The following is a 25,150-nucleotide window of genomic DNA, read 5'->3' on the forward strand; positions in this document are numbered from 1 at the left end:
AAGTGCCCACAGCAGATGAATGAATAACGATGTCACACACACAGACAATGGAATAGTATTCAGCCATAAAAAGAACGAAATCCTGGCATTTGCAGCAAGCAATGTGGATGGACTTGGAGAATATTATGCTTAGTGAAATAAGTCAGATAAAGACAAATGCAGTATACCACAGGTATATGAAATCTATAAAATAATACAAATGAATGCTTATGCAAAACAGAAATAGACTCACAAATATAGAAAACAGACTAGTGGTTACCAAACGGAAGAGGGAAGCGGAGGAGGGACAAATTAGGGGTATGGAATTAACAGACACAAATTACTATGTATAAAATAGATAAGCAACAAGGATCTATGGTATACTACAGGGAATTATAGTCATTATCCTGTAACAGCTTTTAATAGAGTATAATCTACAAAAATACCAAATCACTATGCGGTAAACCTAAAACTAGTATAATGTTGTAAATCAACTATACTTCAATTTTTAAAAAGTAATTGATAATACTCTGCAGAAAATACACACGGTTAAGGCGATAGACGTGAAAGGGAGTATAGTTTGAAGACTTCCCTGAGGAGGTATTTGAACTGAGATCCAAAATGTACGAATGAGCAAACCGCGCAGAAGCAAAGCATCCGTGCACAGCAAACAGAGCACAGTTTCAGAAACAGAAATGAGCTTGGTGTGTTCCAGACTCTGCAAGGCAGCACGGCGGGGGAAACAGAGTGAGTGATGGAGAGAGGAGACGGAAAGCCAAGTAGATGCCAGGTCATGTAGGGTCTTGAAGACCGTGGGGAAGGAGACTGGATTTTCTTTCTTTTTTTTCTTAATTTACTTGACTGCAGTGGGTCTTAGTTGCCGCATGCAGCCTCTTTCATTGAGGCATATGGACTCGAGCTGTGGTGAGCGGTCTCCAAAGCATGCGGGCTTAATTGCCCTGTGGCATGTGGAATCTTAGTTCCCGAAAGTGAAGGTTGCTCAGTCGTGTCCAGCTCCTTGTGACCCCATGGACTATATAGTCCATGGAATTCTCCAGGCCAGAATACTGGAGTGGGTAGCCTTTCCCTTCTCCAAGGGATCTTCCCAACCCAGGGATCGAAGCCAGGTCTCCCACATTGCAGTCAGATTCTTTACCAGCTGAAGTACAAGAGAAGCCCAAGAATACTGGAGTAGGTAGCCTATCCCTTCTCCAGTGGATCTTCCCAACCCAGGAATTGAACTGGGGTCTCCTGCATTGCATGTGGATTTTTTACCAACTGAGCTTCCCTGTCCAGGGATCAAACCCATTTTCCCTGCACTGGAAGGAGGATTCTTAACCACTGGACCACCAGTGAAGTCCTTGGGTTTTATTTTTACTGTGAAAGGAATTTTTTGGGAGGTTTTGAACAAGGGAATCGTGTGGTCTGGTTTATGAGCTTTAAAAGCCCATTGGGGCTACTGTAAGAATTCATAGTCTGTTGGGAATTCCCTGGTGGTCCAGTGGTTAGGACTCAGCGCTTTCACTGCCAGGGATCCAAGTTCAATTCCTGGTCAGGAAACTAAGATCCCACAAGCCCATGAGGTTTGGCCAAAAGCAAACAAACAAACAAAATGAAAAGAATTCATAGTCTGTAATGAGGAGGGGCACGCATGGGGCAGGCCAGCCAGATGAGAGGCCCCTTAAAGGTGAAAGATGATACCGTCTTGGAAGAGGATGGTAGCAGTGTAATTGAAGAGAAGTGAATAGTTTGAAGATAGGTTATGATGACAGAGCCAAATATCTTCCATATGGGTTGATTGGTGTGGGATGTCAGGTAATGAGAAACTAGGAAAAACATCTAGCACTTTGGATTAAATATCTGGGTGGATGATGAAAAGATATTGGAGGGATTGGGGTGAGAGGGGACAGGTTTAGTAAGGGAAATCAAGAATTCTAATTTGGATATGTAAACTGTGGGGTCCCTCTTAGATAACCAAGTGGAGGTGATGAGCAGGGAGACGAGGAGCACATTATAAGGCCGTAGCTGCTATTTACCAGAGAGTATTACCAGCTCCAGTATTCTTGCCTGGAGAATTCTGTGGACAGAGGAGCCCGGTGGGCTGCTGTCCCTGGGGTCGCATAGAGTCAGACACGACTAAAACGATTTAGCATGCATGCATGCATTGGAGAGGGAAATGGCAACCCACTCCAATATTCTTGCCTGGAGAATCCCAGAGATGGAGGAACCTGGTGGGCTGCTGACTATGGGGTCACACAGAGTCGGACACGACTGAAGTGACTTAGCAGCAGCAGCTGGTATTTACAGACATGAGACCTCAGGTAACAAAGGAAAGAATTTAAGTGGAGTGATGTTGAACTGTGGGGCATATTTACGGTAAGTGGGAAGAGGAGGAGGAACAAATGAATGGATGGAGAGGGAACAGGAGGCAGACCAAGGAGAAAGTGAATCATTGTGTCAGAAGCTGCAGAGAGGTTGAGGAAGACGTGGCCACTGGGTTGGCAAACTGCTGGTTATCAGTGACCTTCACTAGAGAGCTTCCATGGGGCTGACCGGAGTGGGCATTCGTGGGGCCAAAAGTACAAGTGGAGGTCTACTCATCACAGATCTAAATATTTAAATAATATCAATGGAACAAACTGTTAAATAAAATATTATTGTATTTATTATATATTGGCAGGCAAGGTTCAGACTTAGAATTCTCCACTTCCTTGAGTTCCTTATCAGAATGAACTGGTATAAAGAGAACTTGGCCCCTGACCTGCTCCCCTTCCCCTTTTCTTCCCTCCCTTCAGACTGAATGTCCAATTTTACCTACACTTGCTTCCCCAACCCTCCTCCCCAGCCAACAGCCATCTCTGAGGCATGGAGAAACACACACTGCACCCCTGTGATTTGGGGAACAGCCCTTCACAGGCCCTGGGAACTGGTGTGGGACCGCTGAGACAGGGTCCTAGGCATCCTGAGTGAGGTCAAGGAAGAGGCAAATCCAGGGGTTTGTGTTCCCCTTGTGGGGAGGGGCAAAGCCAAAGGGGGATCTGAGCACAGTCCTCTAAAGCAGGGGTCCCCACCAGGTACCAGTCCGTGGCCTGTTAGGAACCAGGCCGCACAGCAGGAGGTGAGTGGCGGGCAAGAGAGCCAGGTTTCATCTGTAGTTACAGCTGCTCCCCATTACTCGGATCACTGCCTGAGCTCACCTCCTGTCGGATCACCTATCTCAGCTTTCAAAAGAGAACCACATAAGATCCCTGCAGTGAGAAGGAATGGGTCCGGGACCTATTTGTGAATAAGCCAGGTGAATCAACTTTGTCCGTGCTAGAAGAGATGGCAAATGATGGTGGCCTGAAAAGCATGTCTGAGACAACTTCAAATCTCCACACATTCTGGATTAAAGTCAAGGCCTGAGATGCCATAAAAGCACTGAAAGACCTGCTTCTGTTTTCAACATCCTATCTTTGTGAAGCAGGGTTTTCCTCAGTGACAAAAACCAAAACAAAATTATAAAGTAGACTGGACATAAGCAACACACTTTGGGTGTCACTATCTCCCATTACCCCCAGAAGGGACTGTCTAGTTGCCGGAAAACAAGCTCAGGGATCCCATGGATTCTGCATTATGGTGAGGTGTATAATTATCTCATTACATATCACAATATAATAATAATAAAAATAAAGTGCACAATAAATGTAATGCACTTGAATCATCCTGAAACCATCCCCCACCCCCATTTGTGAAAAAACTGTCTTCCACAAAACCAGTCTCTGGCGCCAAAAGAGCTGGGGACCACTACTATAAAGCATGCGGCTTGGGGGCAGTATTGGAGTAGGTTAAAAAGAGAATGGGGGCTTCCCAGGTGGCGCCAGTGGTAAAGAACCCTGCCTGTCAATACAAGAGATGCGAGAGATGAGAATTCAACTCCGGGGTCAGGCAGATCCCCTGAAGAAGGGAATGGCATCCCACTCCGATATTCTTGCCTGGAGAATCCCATGGACAGGGGAGCCTGGCAGGCTACAGTCCATAGGGTTGCCAAGAATCAGACATGACTGAGCACACACAAAGAGAGAATGGAGAATATGGAGTAAAGTGGTGAGAAAACAGTGTGGACACGCCTTTGAAGGAACTTTTCCATAATGGGGTAGCAGCTGGAAGGAAAGGAAAAGCCTAAAGACAGCACTCTGGCGTGCTGATGGAAAGGATGCTGCTGCTGCTGCTCCTCCTAAGTCGCTTCAGTCGTGTCCGACCCTGTGCGACCCCATAGACAGCAGCCCACCAGGCTCCCCCGTCCCTGGGGTTCTCCAGGCAAGAACACTGGAGTGGGTTGCCATTTCCTTCTCTGATGCATGAAAGTGAAAAGTGCAAGTGAAGTTGCTCAGTGGTGTCCAACTCTTAGCGACCCTATGGACTGCACCCTACCAGGCTCCTCCGTCCATGGGATTTTCCAGGCAAGAGTACTGGAGTGGGTTGCCATTGCCTTCTCCATGGAAAGGATGAGTAGAAGGAAAAGCTGACAAGGAAGAGAATGGGGATAATATTGGATGCGGAGTCCTTGAGCAGGTGAGGAGGACGGGATCCAAGGCTTGGTGGAGAGATTGGCACAAACAGTTCTTTCACTATTAGACAAGGGAGAGCAGCGTAAAAGGGCACAGATGTAGACAAGCTGGCAAATCTGGCAGTGGGAAGAGAACAAAATCATTCTTTTCTAATTGCTCCCAGTATTTACAATTACAGAGTGAATGAGAGCATCCACGGAGAGTAGGGAGAGACAAATTGTGAAAAGTTATCTGAGACACTTGAAAAAAAGGTTAAGATGGTCAATTTTATGTTAGATGTACTTTGCCATAATTAAAAATAATAATAGTTTGAGAGAATTCCCTAGTAGCCTAGCGGTTAGGATTCTGGGCTTTCACTGCTGCGGTTCAGACTCTGGTTGGGGAACTGAGATCCCACAAGCCACACGGTGCAGCCAAAAAAAAATAAAGAAATAATTTTTAAAAGGTGAAAAAAGGCTAATAAATAACCACCCTGCCCTTAAAGAAAAAAAAAAAAGCTACTTGGGAATACAGGAGAGTAAATATATTGGGGAAATTTAATATTAGAAGCAGTACCAGGGACTTACGGGAGATTTGTGGACATAAATTTAAAGCAAAACCAATAAGCTTAATCGTGCATGTTTTTCCTCTGCTGCCTTCAGTTGCCAGGCTACAAACAGGTGAAGTAGGCAGAATGTTAGCTTAAGAGAATTTGATTGATTTAAGAAGATTTGTGACTTTAATTAAAAATATTTAAGAGAATTTGATTGACTCAGACTAAAACTGAATGTTAAAAAACTTCTGGATTAGGAAATAACTTCAGATTTATTAGGTCTGTAAACAGTGTTTCAGCGCTTAGCAATTTTATTTATTCCATTTATAAGTCTGCCTTGTCAGATGTTTGAAGCACTGAAGAGAATCAAATCTGTAATTGTGGTTAAAATGCCAAAGCTACGGAAATGTTATTAATCAAGTTTGTAAATGATGTTAAATATTTAGGAACATTTACTATGTCAAATTTACATGCTAATTTAGCATTGATATAAGAACAAATGAAAATTAGTCATTAAGTTAAGATAAAGCTAGACTTATAAATACAACATTATCTGTGAGTCATATGTTAAAGGCTTAGGGAAAATTGGGTTTCTAGATTTACAAATTTAGCAAGTTGTAAAAGCAAAAGTCACTTAGTCATGTCCAAGTCTTTGCAACCCCATGTACTATGCAGTCCATGGAATTCTCCAGGCCAGAACACTGGAGAGGGTAGCCATTTTTTTCTCCAGGGGATCTTCCCAACCCAGGGATCGAAGCCAGGTCTCCCACATTGCAGGAGGATTCTTCACCAAACTGAGCCATGAGGGAAGCCCTTAGCAAGCTGAGCATTAGTTAATATAGAAGTAACTGGACTTCCCTGGCGGTGCAGTGGTTAAGAATCTGTCTGCCACTACAGTGGACATGGGTTTCATCTCTGCTCCAAGAAGATTCCATATGCCATGGAGCAACTAAGCCTGATGCCACAATCACAGAGCCTGTGTGCCTAGAGCCTGTGCTCTGCAACAAGAGAAGTCACTGCAATGAGAAGCCTGAGTACCCCGACAAAGAGTAGCCCCTACTTGCTGCAACTAGAGAAAGCCTGCACGTAGCAAGGAAGATCCAGCACAGCCAAAAAAAAAAAAAAAAAAAAAAAAATATATATATATATATATAAAAGTAACTGTAGCATACTCCTGTATGCATTAAGGCCCAAATGTAGTGCTAAAAATACAGCTACTCCCTATAAGATGCCATCTTATGCCAGTTGCACTATTTTATTTTCTCAGCACAGATATCTACTTCCTGTGCTCCCAAATTCCACTAAAATGACAGAAAAATATTATTGATATATACAAAATTATTCATATATACAAAATTATGTATACTTAATATGTATTATTTATGTATAAAATATATAGTCTGGAAAATTTTGCATATATAATTGCCAAAAACCAAGAAAGAGTCCTATTATTAAATCAAAAATGATGAAGAAGGGACTTCCCTGGTGGTCCAGTGGCTAAGACTCCACATTCCCAATGCAGGAGCTGGGGTTTGATCCCTGGTTGGGGAACTAGAGCCTACATGCTGTAATTAAGAGTTTGCATGCCACAACTAAAGATCCCCTATGCTGCAAATATGACCTGGAGCAGTCAAATAAATATTTTTTACAAAGAAAGAAATGATGAAGAATTCCTGTAAGACTCTATAAAGTTTGCAATCAAGGGCAAGACTAGGGTAGAGAAAACTGGACACTAAACACTGCTGAGGAAAAGCAGCTCTTCCCAAGGAAGCCAGGGGGAAATCCAAGATTAGAATAAGCAAATATGAAGAGAGAGAGAGGCCCCCCTACGGTTGTTAAGGTAATTAAGTACCAGGCTGCATTTGGCCTGGCTGGATCAGACACTGCCCTCTAGTTGACATCTCCAGGCAGAGAAAGTTCCCAGGATAAAGACCCCAGGACTACTTTCTGAACAAAGGAATAAATAACTTTCCTAGAGAAGGCTCTGAACTTGAGGGCTGGCCTGGATCGGGAAGCAGAGCCCTTCTTAAAGGGCTTCCAAAACAATAGGGACCGAGGTCGGGGAGGAAGAGGAAAGGCTATTCCTGGTGCCTGGCCCTGTCATAGCTACCTAGCTAGCTCTCCAAGGTAGAACACTTCTGAATAATTCCAGGAGCCGCAGAAGGCGAGCAGTGCCCCCAAGAATACACAATGCCTACTAAGAAGGAGAGAATACCTGTCCTCTTCGAATATAAATGTACTATCTAGTCAGGCAGTACAGTTACCCCATCCCTTAAAATCTCAGAAACTAGCTCCTGGAATAAGAACAGAGGTTCTTATTTGGAAGCTCCAGCTTCCAACACTGCAAATTCTAGGGAAAGGAGTGGTGGATACAAGAAACATGCCATCTAAAAACACTGAGGACTTCCCTGGCGGTTCAATGGTTAAGACTTCACCTTCTAATGCAGACGGCATGGGTTTGATCCCTAGTCAAGGAACTAGATCCCACATGCCATGTGGTACAGCCAAATTAAAAGAAAATAAAAATAAAAACACTAGGAAAATATGTCTATATCTAAATAAATGTAGACATGTGTACTGTGAGAAAAATTAAGACCTGAAACTAGAATTTCATAAGACTTCAACATTGGAGTGAGGGCAGGAAGGAGTTTGAAAGCAGGTTATGGCTTGAATTGCTCCAGGGATGCTGAAGAAACAGAGTGAGCCTAGGTACTGAGAGAAGATATCTGGCAGGAGATTTAAGATGAACTGAAATGGGGCACGCAGGAGGCTCTGGGGTACCAGTAATATTTCATTTCTCAAGGTAAAATTGTGTTTTGCTTGCTTTATGTTTTTTTCCTGAGTGTCTTATATTTCTGTACATATGGTATTTTATAATAAAACATTAAAAAAAATCAAGAGTGACTGCTAGATGTGGAATTCTCAAACCTGACTACATATACAACATGGGAAAGTTTTAAAAATACCAAAGGCCACTAAATGGCCATCAACAGAGGAATGGATAAAGAAGATGTGGGACATGTACATAAGAGAATATTCAGTTCAGTTCAGTTCAGTTCAGTCGCTTAGTCGTGTCCAACTCTTTGTGACCCCATGAATCGCAGCACGCCAGGCCTCCCTGTTCACCAACTCCCGTAGTTCACTCAAACTCATGTCCATCAAGTCGGTGATGCCATCCAGTCATCTCATCCTCTGTCATCCCCTTCTCCTCCTGCCCCCAATCCTTCCCAGCATCAGGGTCTTTTCAAATGAGTCAACTCTTCGCATGAGGTGGCCAAAGTATTGGAGTTTCAGCCTCAGCATCAGTCCTTCCAATGAACACCCAGGACTGATTTCTTTTAGAATGGATCGGTTGGATCTCCTTGCAGTTCAAGGGACTCTCAAGAGTCTTCTCCAACACCACAGTTCAAAAGCATCAATTCTTTGGAACTCAGCTTTCTTCACAGTCCAACTCTCACATCCATACATGACCACAGGAAAAACCATAGCTTTGACTAGATGGACCTTTGTTGGCAAATTAATGTCTCTGCTTTTGAATATGCTATCTAGGTTGGTCATAACTTTCCTTCCAAGGAGTAAGCATCTTTTAATTTCATGGTTGCAATCACCATCTGCAGTGATTTTGGAGCCCCCCAAAATAAAGTCTGACACTGTTTCCACTGTTTCCCCATCTACTTCCCATGAAGTGATGGGATCAGATACCATGATCTTCGTTTTCTGAATGTTGAGCTTTAAGCCAACCTTTTCACTCTCCTCTTTCACTTTCATCAAGAGGCTCTTTACTCAGCCATAAAAAGGAATGAAATTGGGTCATTTGTAGAGATGTGGATGGACCTAGAGACTGTCATACAGAATGAAATAAGTCAGAGAAAAATGTATCACATATTAATACATATATGTGGAATCTAGAAAAATGGTATAGATGATCTTATTTGCAAAGTAGAAATAGAGATACAGACATAGAGAACAAACATGGATACCCAGAGGGAAGGGGCCATGAGATGAATTGGGAGACTGCTGCTGCTGCTAAGTCGCTTCAGTCGTGTCCGACTCTGTGTGACCCCATAGACGGCAGCCCACCAGGCTCCCCTGTCCCTGGGAATCTCCAGGCAAGAACACTGGAGTGGGCTGCCATTTCCTTCTCCAATGCATGAAAGTGAAAAGTGAAAGTGAAGTCGCTCAGTGGTGTCCGACTCTTAGTGACCCCACGGGCTGCAGCCTACCAGGCTCCTCCATCCACGGGATTTTCCAGGCAGGAGTACTGGAGTGGGGTGCCATTGCCTTCTCCGGAATTGGGAGACTGGGATTGATGTATATACACTATTGATACTGTGTATAAAAGAGATAACTAATGAGAACCTACTATATAGCACAGGGAACTCTACTCAATGCTCTGTAGTGACCTAAATGGGAAAGAAATAAAAAAAGAGAGATAGGTACATGTACAGCTGATACACTTTGCTGTACAGTAGAAACTAGCACAACATTGTAAAGCAACTATACTCCAATACAAATTAATTAAAAAAATGCTAATGGCCAGAGCACACCGCAGACCAAATGAATTAGAATCTGTGGGATGGGGTCAGACTTATATATCTGAGAACCACTGTATTAAAAGAATAAAAATAAAGAAATTAAATAGGAGGAAACAGTAATAATAATCAAGGTCAATGGGTTAAATTCCATAAGTAAGAGACGGAATTCAGCAAGATCACCAAGATTCATTTTCTTCATTCTCATGTTCCTCTCACTGTATTCACTCTGTTCTCAAAATCCTTGTGGCTATAAGACTATCATAGAAATGTTACCGTTATATCCCTTTAGGTTTACATTAGGAGGGAAAGAACCCCTGACTTTCTGCCAGAAGTCTCAGCAAAGCTTTCATGGCATCTCTTTTTTATTTTCCTACTCTGATCATGCGATCAACCCTGAGGTAATCACTATCACCAGGACACTTTGGTTAGCCAGGCCTCTTTCACAGGTATAGACTCTCCTGCCCCTAATTCACATGGAATCAGTATTACCAGAACTACATAGGATTAGAGTGGTGGGGGAAGGTGAAGCCTCAAGCAAAACCCAGAAGCTGTTAGCAGAAGTAGAGTGAATGGAAGTTGAGCAACCAAAAAGAAAAAAAAAAAATTCCATAAGGGAAATATATAGATTTGAGGCAAGAGAAAACAATAAAGACTAAACCAAAGTAGGGAGGTTCAAAGTGGAAGTTAAGAGATGGAAGCTGGTTGAAAAAAATATCTTGCCCTGCAGAAACAGTTGTCTATAGCCTTGACCGAGGCCAGAGGAGAAGCTATTAAGGATAGTGGACAAGCTGAGTCAGTCTCCATAGCTACCAGTCCATCCTGTATCCCCAAATATGTACCTGCAGCTCAGATTTCTCTCTCCACATTTAAATACACACCTGCCTTCTGGACAACTATCCTGCATATCTCAGAGGCAGTTCAAATTCATCATGTCCATCGCTTAATGGCACAGATGGTAAAGAATTCTCCTGCAATGTGGGAGACCTGAGGTTTATCCCTGGGTCGGGAAGATCACCTGAAGGAGGACGAGCCAATCCCGTATTCTTGCCTGGAAAATCCCCATGGACAGAGGAGCCTGGTGGGCTATAGGTCGCGAAAAGAAGGACACGACTGAGTGACTAAGCACAGCATAGCACAGCACTTAATTATCAAAAGATGGCAAATCACTTCCTCTTAAATCCACCCTCCTTTTTCTGTCAATAACCTCAGGCTCTAAACCAGAAAACTGGAATCATCTTTCATCTCCTTCCTCTCTCACCTTCATGTCTCACCTTTCTCTAAGAACGGTTTCTATCTCCGTGCCATCTCTCAGAGCCACTCCTGATTCTTCATCAGGACTTAACACAATTGTGATTTAATCGTTGGGTAATTTGTTTGAATAGTGGTCACTTCCACGAGGCTGGACTCGGGACGATAGACCCCCATTGCTATCTTTCCATTCTTGTATCCTCCAGTACAAGCTCTGTTCAGTAGGTTCCTGAATGTTTGTAGAAAGAATAAAGTCGGCCAGTATCAAGTTTTTGGGGGGAACACAGGTACCTTCATTTGTTTACTTATTTTAATTAATTGATTTATGGCTGAGCTAGGTCTTTGTTGCTGCATGCAGGCTTTCCCTAGTTGCAGTGAGCAGGGGCTACTCTCCAGTTACAGAGCATAGGCTTCCCATTGCAGTGGCTTCTCTTAGTGAACACAGGCTCTATGCATGCAGGCTTTAGTAGCTGTGGCATGCAAGCTTAGTAACTGTGGCGCCCAAGCTTAGGTGCTCTGCAGCGTGTTGGATCTTCCTGGACCAGGATCAAACCATGTCCCCTGCGTTGGCAGGTGGATTCCTAACCACTGGACCATCACAGAAGTCCCCAGTATGGAATTTTATGTGCCATCTTCCAAACTCAACACTATTTTCCTGAATAATCTGAAAATGCAGATCTGATTATATTTCCCCCTCTATTTAAAACCTCTTTCAGTGATCTCTACCCCCTCCCATTCCCTAAAGGAAAGGAGTGTTTCGTAAATTTTCAGTGCCTAATAACCTCTTATTAGCTGCATGGAGCATATGAAAACCTCCAATTTTAGGTAAACATTCACAAAATTTTTAAATAATAAAATTAATATATAACTTAAAATTAATAGTATTCAAGTATTCCCTGTTATCAAACCTATTTATCTCCTGACCTTGAGTTTGGAAATCAAGTTCATATAGCAAGGGATACATACACTTGGTACCTGAATTTTGGATAACAGGTAGCAAGAGTTTAGATGGTGCCGTATACCAGGCTTACTAAAAAGAACTATTCAAAGGTACTCAGATCCAGAGTTTGGATAGAAAGTTGAAATAGCAAAGGTAGAATGGTGAGGAATAACAAATCAGCAAAAAGGATACTATTATTTGCAATCAATCTTTAGAGTACATAATATGCACATGTATATGTGTATCTGGATTAATGACAGATTCCATTTCTCTTGCTCTGCTAAATTAGAAAGCAAAACTACAAACGTATGCATGCTCAGTCGCTCAGTCATAGTCAACTCTTTGAGACCCCATGCACTGTACCCTGCCAGGCTCCTCTGTCCATGGGTTTTCCCAGGCAAGAATACCGGAGTGGATTGCCATTTCCTACTGCAGGGGATCTCCCTGACCCAGGGATCGAACCTGCATTGCCTGCATTGACAGGCCGATTCTTTACCACTAGTGCCAGCTGGGAAGCCCGTAACTGAGAATGATGGGCAGCAAATGCTCGGTGGCCCTACATACTGTGCTGTGTATATTTGGATGGGGACATATACCTAGAAACACTGGTGAAGTCTCTCACTGAAGGCCAGTTTTACAAGCAGTTAAGTCAAAGGCTGTATGGTTTGATTTCTAAAAATATTTATTATTTTTTGCTGTGCTGGGTCTTCTCTGCTGCACATGGGCTTTCTCTCGCTGTGGGGAGGAGAGGCTACTCTCTAGTTGCCGTGCATGGCCTTCTCATTGCCATGGCTTTTCTCGTAGCGGGGGGAGCATGGACTCTAGGTTGCAGGTTTTAGTAGTTGCGGCATGTGGGCTCCAGAACTTGAGCTCATTAGCTGTGGGGCACCAGCCTAGTTGCCCCTTGTGCCCCTAGTTGCCCTAGTTGGCATGTGGGATCTTCTCTGCCCAGGGATCAAACCCATGTCCCCTGCCTTGGCAGGCAGATTCTCAACCACTGGACCACCAGGGATGTCCTTGGATGTTTTAACTTGGACGACAGATACAAATGCATTTCTAAAGTTTTCTGTTTGGGTTCAGCTCAGGAAAGAATTTCTCCATGTTTTCTGGCACACTAAATGGTTTTTAAACATGCCCAGTGTCACTGATGTCTTTCTCCAGAAAATGGAAAAAAATCAAGTGTTAGGGAAGACTCATTGTTGGCTGACAAAGCCTCTTGCATCACAGTTCAATTTCCTGATATGTTATCTTCCGCACTTAATATCTGATGAGGTTGAAATGAGAGGTTTGAGATTTTCAACCTATTGCCCATGGCATGTTGACACCCACTGGAAACCTTTGAGATAACATTTCCTCACCAGTAATGACAAGGATGATTTCTGGTTTCTGGTTTTTCCTGGCATTATTAGCGTTATAAAGAAATTTTATCTCCTCCCTCGTTTCCGTTTTTCACATGAGTACGTTCCCCCTGGATAGCCAGCACATTTTAGGGTAGAAAAACAGTTTTAGTCCAAGCCACCCATTTCTTCGCAAGACACATGGAAAAGACATATGCTCTGTCGTGGAGATTTGATGGTGCTAACAATTTTCGTTCCTTCTTCACCACTTAGCGAAGATCACCATTCTTAACTGTTCTTAGTAAATAAGACAATGTGCAATCTTAGCACTCGGATACAGCTGGTTTTGAGTAGTCGAGGGAGGTACAAGGCAAAAGTGGCCCTAATTCTTCATCCTTTTGTCATAGTGTGGTAGCACCCTCCCCCTCTACTTCTGGGTTGGCCATAGGAGTTGCTGTGACCCAATGTGCGTACGTGCGTGCTTCCTAAGTTGCTTCAGTCATGTCGACTCTGTGCAACCCTATGGATGGCAGCCTACCAGGCTCCTCTGTCCATGGGATTCCCCAGACAAGAATACCGGAGTGGGTTACTGTGCCCTCCTCCAGGGGATCTTCCCGACCCAGGGATCGAATCTGAGTCTTTTATGTCTACCTGCATGGACAGGTGGTCTCTTTACCTCTAGTGCCCCCTGGGAAGCACGCAGTGGTTCCACTCATGCAGTGAGTCCACCACTCATGCAGTGGGCAGCAGCAAATGTGACAAGGCAGAGACCTGAGAAGTGCCTGCGTGTTTGGGCTTGCCTGTCCTTCCTCCTGTCTCTTTGCCACATGCACATGCTTGGGCCAGCCTGCTAAAGGATGAAATGGACAGAGTATAGCTACCCCTGTTGTCCCAGCCAAGTCTAACCCAGACTAGCCACACTGCTACTCAGACAGAGGGAAGAACCCAGCTGAGGGCAGCAGAGATGCCTACACGATGACCCACAGCTAGGACTGGCTTCATGGTTCTTGGCCTTTGCAGTCACACAGGGTCCTACGGTAAGAAAGATCCCATGCTTGGTTTAATGTTCTGTTGTCATTGCTTCAAAATTCTTCATAATGTCTAAATAAGGGGCCCAGCATTTTGCTCTGAGCTCCACAAAATACACAGCTGGTCCTGCTCACATCTTGTCACTGACACCAGGGTAAGCCTAGCTGAGATGAGAAGAACCACTCCACTGGCCGACAGACTCATGAGATTAATAAATTCCTATTATTTAAGCGGTGAGGTTTTGAAGTGGCTGTACATTTTTGTAGCAATAGATACAGGAACTTCCTTGGTGCTCCAGTGTTAAGAATCTGCCTTCCAATGCAGGGGGCGTGGGTCCCAACATGGTTGGGGAAGTAGGATCCAACATGCCCCATGGTCAATTAAACCTGTAAGCCGCAACTACTGAGTCTGCCTGCCACAACTAGGACCCATTTAGTTCAATTCAGCTGCTTAGTCGTGTCTGACTGTTTGCGACCCCATGGACTGCAGCGTGCCAGGCTTCCGTGTCCATTACCAACTCCCGAAGCTTGGTCAGATTCATGTCCATCAAGTCGGTGATGCCATCCAACCATCTCATCCTCTGAGATGAGAGGCAGCCAAAAAATAAACAAATAAATATTAAAAAAAAAAAGTTGATACTGACATACCAAACCTTTTTGCTGGACACATGCCTGGTCCTTCATCAGTATGCCCTCAAATACACTTCTAATCTGCATCATATCTCACAAAAATATTAGATGAAATGATAATGAGAATTCAAAATTATAAGGTATGTCTTTCTCTTTCTATGGGTACCACAGAGATGCAAAGAGCTGGTTTATTCTATTCCCACTAACGGTTTTGTTGTTGTTGCTGTTCAGTCATTAAGTCATGTCCAACTTTTTCCAACCCCATGGACTGCAGCATGCTAGATTCCTCAGTCCTCCACTGTCTCCTGGAGTTTGCTCAAACTCATGTCCATTGAGTTGGTGATGCTATCTAACCATCTCATCCTCATCCCTTTTCCTTTGGCCTTCAGTCTTTCCCAGCATCAAGGTCTTTTCCAATGAGTCAGCTCTTCCCATCAGGTGACCAAAGTATGGGAGCTTCAGCCTCAGCATCAGTCCTTCAGTGAATATTCAGGGTTGATTTCCTTTAGGATTGACCTGTTTGATCTCCTTGTAGTCCAGGGGACTCTTCAGAGTCTCCAGCACCACAATTCAAAAGCATCAATTCTTGGGTGCTCAGCCTTCTTTGTGGTTCAACTCTCACAACCATACGTGATTACTGGAAAAACCATAGCTCTGATTATATGGCCCTTTGTAGGCAAAGTGATGTCTCCGCTTTTTAAGACGTTGTCTAGGTTTGTCATAGTCTTCCTTCCAAGGAGCAAGCATCGTTTAATTTCATGGCTGCAGTCACTGTCCTCAGTGATCTCAGAGCCCAAGAAAAGGAAACCTGCCACTGCTTCCATTTTTTTCCCTTCTATTTTCCATGAAGTGATAGGATTGGATGGCATGATCTTAATTTTTGTAATGTTGAGTTTTGAGCCACCTTTTTCACTCTCTTTTTGCCCTCATCAAGAGACTCTTTAGTTTCTCTTCACTTTCTGCGATTAGAGTGGTATCATCTGCATCATTTGAGACGTTGATACTTCTCCCAGCAATCTTGATTCCAGCTTGTGATTCATCCAGCCCAGCATTTCTGCATGACTGAGCGACTAACACACACACACACACACTCTGCATAGAAGTTAAATAAGCAGGGTGACAATATACAGCCATGTTGTACTCCTCTCCCAATTTTGAACCAGCCAGTTGTTTCATGTCTGGTTCTAACTGTTGCTTCTTGACCCACATATAGGTTTTTCAGGAGACAAGTAAAGTGGTCTGATAGTCCCATCTCTTTAAGAATTTTCCATGGTTTGTTCTGACCCACAGTCAAAGGCTTTAGCATAGTCAATGAAGCACAAGTAGATGTTTTTCTGGAATTCCCTTGCTTTCTCCATGATCCAACAAATGTTGGCAATTTGACCTCTGATTCCTCTGCCTTTTCGAAACTCAGCTTGTACAACTGGAAGTTCTCGATTCAAGTACTGCTGAAGCCTGGCTTGAAGGATTTTGAGCATAACTTTGCTAAGCATGTGAAATGAGCACAACTGTGTGTTAGTTTGAACATTCTTTGGTACTGCTCTTCTTTGGGACTGGAGTGAAAACTGACCTTTTCCAGTCCTGTGGTCATTGCTGAGTTTTCAAGTTTGCTGACATTGAGTGAAGCACTTTAACAGCATCATCTTTTAGTATTTAAAGTAGCTCAGCTGGAATTCCATCACCTCCACTAGCTTTGTTTATAGTGATGCTTCCTAAGGCCCATTTGACTTCACACTTCAGGATGACCGGCTCTAGGTAAGTGACCACATCATCGTGATTATTTGGGTCCTTAAGATCTTTCCTGTACAGTTCTTCTGTGTATTCTTGCCATCTCTTCTTAATCTCTTCTCCTTCTGTTAGGTCCTCATCATTTCTGTCTTTTATTGTGCCCATTCTTGCATGAAACGTTCCCTTGATATCTCTAATTTTCTTGAAGAGATCTCTAGTCTTTCCCATTCTTATGCTTCCCTGTATTTCTTTGCGTTGTTCATTTAAGAAGGCCTTCTTATCTCTCCTTGCTATTCTCTGGAACTCTGCATTCAGTTAAGTATATCTTTCCCTTTCTGTGGTTTTACTCAACTATAAAACAAAATATAGTTTTGTTTTATAGTTTTACTTAACTATAAAGCAAAATAAATTACTCAACTATTAAAAAAAATTTATAAAGACCCTGATGCTGGGAAAGATTGAAGGCAGGAAGAGAAGGGGATGACAGAGGATGAGACGGTTGGATGGCATCACCGAGTTAATGGATGTGAGTCTGAGTAAGCTCCAGGAGTTGGCGATGGACAGGGAAGCCTGGCATGCTGCAGTCCACAGGGCCGCAAAGAGTCAGACATGACTGAGGGGCTACTGAACTGAAAACAAAATCTGGCTGTCATCATTACAATAAGAAGAGCTCCACATCTTTGTGTGTCATTTGCGCTATGCAGCATCCTGTCCTGACATTAGGTTTGCCCAGGACTGCTTTGGCTTCCTCTCCCAGCATTTTATTTGTCCCGAGTTTGAGGCCAGTTTTATAAACGTGTTGGCCCTAGCATGGCTTGCATCTGTGGATGCTACTGTTCTGGCCTCTTCGCATTTAGAAATAAAACACATCAATTTCATACCAGAAAATATTATTTTGTGCCTGCTTCAGGAAAAACTACTGGCTGACCCACAGGCAAGCATGCTCAGTTGTGTCCGACTCTTTGTGACCCCATGGACTGTAGCCCACCAGGCTCCTCTGTCCATGGAATTTTCCAGGCAAGAATACTGGAGTGGGGTGCCATTTCCTTCTCCAGGTTGACCCATAAAGTTATTCTATTTTGTTTTTTCATTTGCTTATTTTTTGGTTGCGCTGCATAGCATGTGCATCTTCATTCCCTGAACCCATGCCCCCTGCATTAAAAAAAGGAATCTTAACCACTGGGCCACCAGGGAAGTCTCCAGGTTATTCTGTTTCGGGAATGATGTAAAACCACTGAGAGCATCACTAAGCATTCTGACAGAGGTTTCTAATACAGAGTGCACACTGGAGACAAGAGGAGAACAAACCGCTGGTTCAATAAAATCCTGTTTTTAGATATTCATAGCCACCCTTCCCATTCACACTTTCCCTTTCAGCTGCTTGAGTGAATTCATCATGTTCACAGATGCTCTTGTTCCAAAAGATCCTGAAATCCTGTTCACTAATTATTCTTCTGAATTGTAGTTTTTGTACTATTTTTATCATTGCTTTTACATTTCAATGAATCACTTTTTCAGTCATTAATCTATTTTTGTTAATCAGAGTCATAACACAAGAGTAACAAGAAAAAATGCAAACTTTACACACATAAACAATAATATTCCAATGATATAACTAAAATAAACGATATCCTACTAATTTTAACTACACCTTAAGAGTCTGTCCAATTTGAGCCATCTCTATGTGTGAACCCTTATTAAGAGCATAATGGTATTTGATAATTTTTCTTCCATTTCAAATTCATAAAATTTTTAAACAGATATCTTTTCATTGCTTTTGCCACAGAAGCTGCTTGAGGACTGTTAATTTTATAGATTAATTGACCACATTTTAGAAACATTGACCTAAAAGAAAAAGCCTGTACTCTTAAACATGGTCTCTAAACCATTTCATAATCTAGTCCCTTGATTCACATAAAAGCACTATTGTTATTAGTGTGTATACCCACACACACATTGTTACTAGTGTGACAGTAACAATAGCAACCGCACGCTTCTATTGACTGAGCCCCTAAATGATACCTCGTGATCAAGTGTCATTTTAAGCATTTCAAATGGACTCTCTTATTTCAAACTCACAGTAATCCTAGGAGGTAGGTACTAGTTTGTTTTTATGAATTTACACATAGAGAATTAAGAATATTACAGAGGTACTTGCTCAAGATTGCAGAGCTAATTAGAGGCCAAGCAGGAGTCTGGTCCCAGGCTTGTCTAACTCTTAAGGACACCATATTACCTGGCCCCCACCCTGCCCCTTCAATCTGCCTTCCTGAACTCTTTCTCACAAATGCACACAGCCTCTCTATTCCCAGCGAAGATGTCTTCCATCTGTGATCTGTGTCCATCTTGTTCCTTCTGTCTAGAATGCCTTCTCTTTCTCCCCATGTCACCTTCGTGAACTTTCACTCACATGCAGCACCCAATTTTAGAGTCTTCTCTGTGAAGCCTTTCCTTCCCCCGACACCCCAGATTTTTACCTTGTCTGTAATAGCAGCCTAAATTTTATTTCTCTCCATTCTCCAGACAAAGACACAAAAATGTCTAGAGTGACAGCTGAATTATTAAGAATTATAAGATGACAGAACATAATTTACTACACTGTGCCTAACTGTTCCCTGGTCTATCATTAGTCAACTCCAGTTATTGAGTTGTGTTCAATGAATAGACAATTCCTTACCTGGACAGAGGAGTCTGGTGGGCTACAGTCCATGGGTTCCAGAAAGAGCTGGACACGACTAACACTTACCTTAAAATATTATTCTCAGGAGGTCAGAAAACAGAGTTAATTCTTACTGTACCTATAATAGCAACTAGTTAACTTCATGAAACACAGGAAATACATTATCTATTTTGTTGTTGTTGTAGTTGTCTAGTTGCTAAGTTGCGTCTGAGTCTTTGTGATCCCACGAACTGTAGCCCGCCAGGCTCCTCTGTCCATGGAATTCTCCAGGCAAGAATACTGGAGGGGGTAGCCGTTCCCTTTGCCAGGGGATCTTCCCAACCAAGGGATCGAACCTAGGTCTCTCACATTGCAGGCAGATTCTTCAACGTCTGAGCCATGAGGGAAGCACCAAAGCAATAAGTACCTTTATAATAAAAAAAAAGAAAGTGAGGTTCCTAGAGCAAATGAACCCAGCCAGGGCCTCTTGCAATGGAGATGGTCACTTTTTGAGAGTTTCCAACTCTGGAAAAATGAACGTACTCAAGAGGCTCCAAAATCAGGACTTCCCTGGGGGCCCAGTGGTTAAGAATCCATCTTCCAACACAGGGGATGCAGGTTTGATCTCTGGTCAGGGAACTAAGATCCCACATGTGGTGGGGCAACTAAACTCAGATGCCAAAACTACAGAGCTCACATGTGGCAGCTGCTGAGCCCAGGTGTTCTGGAGCCTATGCCCCAAAACTAGAGAGAAGCCCACATACCACAAGGAAGAGCCCTCACACCAAATGAAAAATCCCATATGCCACAACAAGGGTCCTGCATGCCAAAAATAAATAAAATTAATTAATTAAAAGAGAGAGAGACCCCAGAATCCACCAATAGCATATATCCTTCCCTTATAAAGTTTCTGGCTGCTATGACCTGAGTCTCACAAGCTCCAATTTGGTTGTGTTTGCTACTTCCCTGCAGGTATACAAGTTGCCCCTTTCTGGATACTAAAAAGCAAGGACTTGTGGGCATGTGGATTATTACCAATTTCATCAATATCCTGCACTATTACTATATGTCAGCCTTGGTTCCAGAGCTATGAGCTGGAAGAATACAAAATAGAAACTTGAAAGGAGGTGTATATACAGGACTTCTTCAAACCACTTGTCTGCATTTCTTCTAATGCCAACTTGTTTAATGCTGTCTTTTCATTAATTCAGAACAAGATCCACAGGCTGCCAGTTGTTGACCCAGAATCAAGCAACATCTTGTACACCCTCACCCACAAGTGCATTCTCATGTTCCTCAAAGTGTTTATCACTGAGCTCTTAAGCCAGAATTCATGTCTAAGTCTAATAGAAGATTAGCTTCTATGCCAGCATTGCCATGTTCTGCACTATGACCCCACTGACACAGCTCTGGGCATCTCTGTACAGGATCTGCCAGTGAACGAGGAAGGTCAGGTGGTGAACATCTATTCCACATTTGATGTTATCCGTGCTAAGTCACTTCAGTCACGTCCGACTCTTTGGGATCCTCTGGACTGTAGCTGGTCAGGCTTCTCTGTCCATGGGACTTCCCAGGCAAGAACACTAGAGTGGGTTACCATTTCCTTCTTCAGTGATGTTATCCATCAGGCAGCATAAAAGATCTACCACAACCTAGATGTGCCTGTAGTCAAAGCCCTGAAAAATCAATCACAGTACTTTAAATGTAGCTTCAAGTGCGACCTGCATGAGGCTCTGGAGACCTTTCTCAGCAGGCTAGTGGAAGCAGGGAGTCACCGACTCGTGGTGGTGGATGAGAATGATGTGATCAAGGGAACTGTATCACCATCTGTCATCCTGTAGACCCTGGTGCTCACAGGCAGAGAGAAGCTGCCCTAAGCTGGGGGATGAGGTCAGGTGGCACCAGGGGATGTGCACTGCCTGCCCAAAGCTCTGGGAACCCCAGAAGAAACCTGAAGGCTCTTCCTTGCTCAGGAGCCCCCCACCCTCCTACCCGGAAGCTGAGAAGGCATGGGGAAAGGAAGGAGAATGAATTTTTAGGTGTCCTTATCCTCACAATACTCAGAAAAACTTTTAGCCTAGCTCAGGCTAGCTCCTGTCCTCTTATTCATATCCCCCTTTCTGGGCAAACCATGAGCTCTGTGCCCCTCCAGAAATTTTTACACCTCACGAACTAGAAGAACAAACCAAGCCCAAAATTAGCAGAGAGAAAGAAATAAAAAAAGGTTGGAGTAGAAATAAATGAAATGAAGACTAGAAAGAAAAACAAAAAGGATCAACATAATTAATAGTTTTTTAAAAAATATAAAATTGACCAAGCTTTAGCTTGACTGAAAGTGAAAAGTGAAAGTGAAGTCGCTCAGTGGTGTCTGACTTTTTGTGACCCCATGGACTGTAGCCTACCAGGCTCCTCCGTCCATGGGATTTTCCAGGCAAGAATACTGGAGTGGGGTGCCATTTCCTTCTTCAGGGGATCTTCCCCACCCAGGGATCGAACCTGGGTCTCCCACATTGTAGGCAGACGCTTTACCGTCTGAGCCATCAGGGAAGTCAGGAAGCCATCAGGAATTAGCTTGACTAATTAAGAAAAAAAGAAAAGGGAACCCAAATAGCTGAAATCAGGAATGAAAGAAGAGACATTACAACAATAATTCAAAGGATCATAAGAGACTGCTGTGAGCAATTATATGTCCACAAATTGAATAATCTAAGAAAAAATGGATAAATTCCTAGAAACATCCCACCTCCCAAGACTGACTCATTAAGAAATAGAAAATATGAACAGACCAATAACAAGTAAGGAAATTGTATCACTAATCACAAACCTCAACACAGAAAACTCCAGGACTAGATGGTTTCCCTGATGAATTCTAACAAACGTTTAAAGAAGAATTAACAGTAGTCTTTCTTAAACACTTTCAAAATATTGAAGAGTACAAAATTCTTAAACTCATTTCACAAACTAGGATGACCATGATGTCAAAGCCAGATAAGAAAAGAAAAGAAAACCATAGGCCAATTTCACTGATGAGTATAGATACAAAAGTTCTCAACAAAATACAAACTGAATTCAACAGTGCATTAAAAGGATCATACACCATCCTCAAGTGAGGTTATGTCTGGGATGCAGACATGGTTCAACATATGCAAATCAATAAACATGACACACCACATTAATAGGATGAAGGATAACAATCATATGATCATCTCAATGGATGCAGAAAAGGGACCTGCATGGTGGTGCAGTGGATGAGAATCCTCCTGTCAATGCAAGGGACATAGGTTCGATCCCTGAACCAGGAAGATTCCACCTGCTGTGGAGTAACATCCTATGAACCACTACTACTGAGCTTGTGTGTCAGAACTACTGAAGTCTGAGCGCCTAGAGCCTGTGCTCTGCAACGAGAAGCCACTGTAATGAGAAGCCCCCTCACTGCAACAAAGAGTAGCCCCATTCATCACAACTAGAGAGGAAGCCTGCACAAAGCAATGAAGACCCAGTGCAACAAAAAATAATAAATAAATAAAAAATTTTAAAAACAGATGCAGAAAAGTACCCGGCACGATTCAACATCCTTTTATGATTAAAAAAAAAAACTCTCAAAAAACTGGATATACCTTAACATAATAACCTCAGATATGCAGATGAAACCACCCTATGGCAGAAAGCAAAGAGGAACTAAAGAACCTCTTGATTAAGGTGAAAGCAAAGTGAAAAAGCTGGCTTAAAACTCAACATTCAAAAAACAAAGATCATGGCATCCAGTTCCATCACTTCATGGCAATAGATGGGGAAACAATGGAAACAGTGACAGACTTTATTTTCTTGGGCTCCAAAATCACTGCAGATGGTGACTGCAGCCATGAGATTAAAAGATGCTTGCTCCTTGGAAGAAAAGCTATGACAAACCTAGACAGTGCATTAAAAAAACAGAGACATTACTTTGCCAACAAAGGTCCATCTAGTCCAAGCTATGGTTTTTCCAGTAGTCATATAAGGATGTGAGAGTTGGAGCATAAGGAGGGCTGACTGCCGAAGAATTGATGCTTTTTAGCTGTGGTGTTGGAAAAGACTCTTGGGAGTCCCTTGGACTGCAAGCAGATCAAACCAATCAATCCTAAAGGAAATCAGTCCTGAATATTCATTGGAAGGACTGATGCTGAGGCTGAAGCTCCAATACTTTGGCTACCTGATGCAAAGAACTAACTCACTGGAAAAGACCCTGATGCTGGGAAAGATTGAAGGCAGGAGGAGAAGGGGATGACAGAGGATGAGATGGTTGGATGGCATCACCGACTTTATGGACAGGAGTTTGAGCAAGCTCCGGGAGATGGTGAAGGACAGGGAAGCCTGATGTGCTGCAGTGCATAGGGTCGCAAAGAGCCGGACATGACTGAGCGACTGAACAACAACATGATAAAGGCCATAAATGACAAACCCACAGCTTATATCATACTCAATGGTGAAAGGCTGAAAGCTTTCTCACTAAGACTAAGAATAAAACAAAGGTGCTCCATCTCAACATTTCTATTCAGTATAGCCCTAGAAGTCCTAGCCAGAACATTTAGGCAAGGAAAAGAAATATAAAGCATCCAGATCATAAAGAAAGAAGTAAAAGTGTCTTTGTTTGCAGATGATATAATCTTATACATAGAAAATCCTAAAGACTCCACCAAAAAGAAAAAAAATGTTAAAACTAGTAAATGAGTTCAATAAAGTTGTAGATACAAAAATAAACCTATAAAAGATGCATTTCTATACACCAACAATGAACTACCTGAAAAAGAAGTAAAGAATGCTGTTTATAAAAGCATTAAAAAAATAAAATACTTACAGGTAAATTTAACCAAGGATATGAAAGTATATGGTAGATTATAAAGTATTGATGACAGAAATTGAAGACACAAATATGGAAAAATATCCTGTGTTTGTGGATCAGAAGAATATTGCTAAAATGTTCATTCTACCCAAAAACATTTGTATATTCAAAGCAATCTCTATCAAAATCCCAATGCATTTTCCAGAAAAATAGAAAAAGTGACCCTAAAATTTGTATGGAACCACAAAGACTCTGAAGAGCCAAAGCAATTCTGAGAAGGAAGAATAAAGCTGAAGGCATCATACTTAATGATTTATTTCAAAGCTATAATAATATAACAGTATGGTACTGGCATAATAACAGACACATAGATCAAGGAAAAAAGAATCAAGAGCCTAGATAATAAACCCACACATGTAAAGTCAACTAACATTTTACAAGGGAGCCAAGAGTAGTCTATAGGGAAAGGAAATCTCTTCCATAAATGGTGGGAAAACTGGACATGCACGTGCAAAATAATAAAATTGAACTCCTATCTTATACCACCCACAAAAATTATCTGGAAATGGATTAAGGATTTAAATAGAAGATCCAAAATGGTAAAACTACCAGAAGAAAGCATGGGAAAAGCATCTTCGACATTGGTCTTAGCAACAATTTTTGGTGTATGACAACGAAAGCACAGGCAACAAAAGCAAAAATCAACAAGTGGGGCTACATCAGACTAAAAACTTTGGCACGGCAAAACCCACAGTCAAATAAAAAGGTAAAAATAAAATAAATAAAAAAGCAAAATAAATAAAATAAAATAAAAAAGCAAAATAAAAAGGCAACCTACCAAATGGGGGAATATTTGCTAACCATTTATCTTTTTAAATTTTTTGTTTTGTTTTGGAGTATAGTTAACAATGTTGTGTTAGTTTCTGATGCACAGTAGAGCAACTCAGTCATACACAGACATGTACCTATTCTTTTTCAAAAATTTTTCCCATTTAAGCTGATCATCTATCTGAAAAGAAGTTAATATCCAAAATATATAACGAACTTGTATAACTCCATGTCAGATTTAGTGATAATCTGATTTTTAAATTGGCTAAGAAAAAAAATGGGCTAAGAACTTAATAGACATTTTTCCAAAGAACACACAAACGACCAACAGGTACAT

General features: G+C 42.3%; 1 long non-coding RNA gene and 1 pseudogene across 1 annotated transcript in view; one reads left to right on the forward strand and one right to left on the reverse strand.

Annotated features, from left to right (window-relative positions):
• The window catches only part of LOC147345236 (uncharacterized), a 111,352-nt gene that overhangs the window by 75,204 nt on the left and 10,998 nt on the right, over positions 1-25,150 (reverse strand). The window lies entirely within an intron of this gene.
• Positions 1,631-21,043, forward strand: LOC147345237 (5'-AMP-activated protein kinase subunit gamma-1-like; annotated as a pseudogene).

This window comes from Bos grunniens, chromosome 25 (genome assembly GCF_055505025.1).
Source record: "Bos grunniens cultivar Pamir isolate PY7600 chromosome 25, Bosgru_T2T1.0, whole genome shotgun sequence".
Taxonomy (NCBI): domain Eukaryota; kingdom Metazoa; phylum Chordata; class Mammalia; order Artiodactyla; family Bovidae; genus Bos; species Bos grunniens.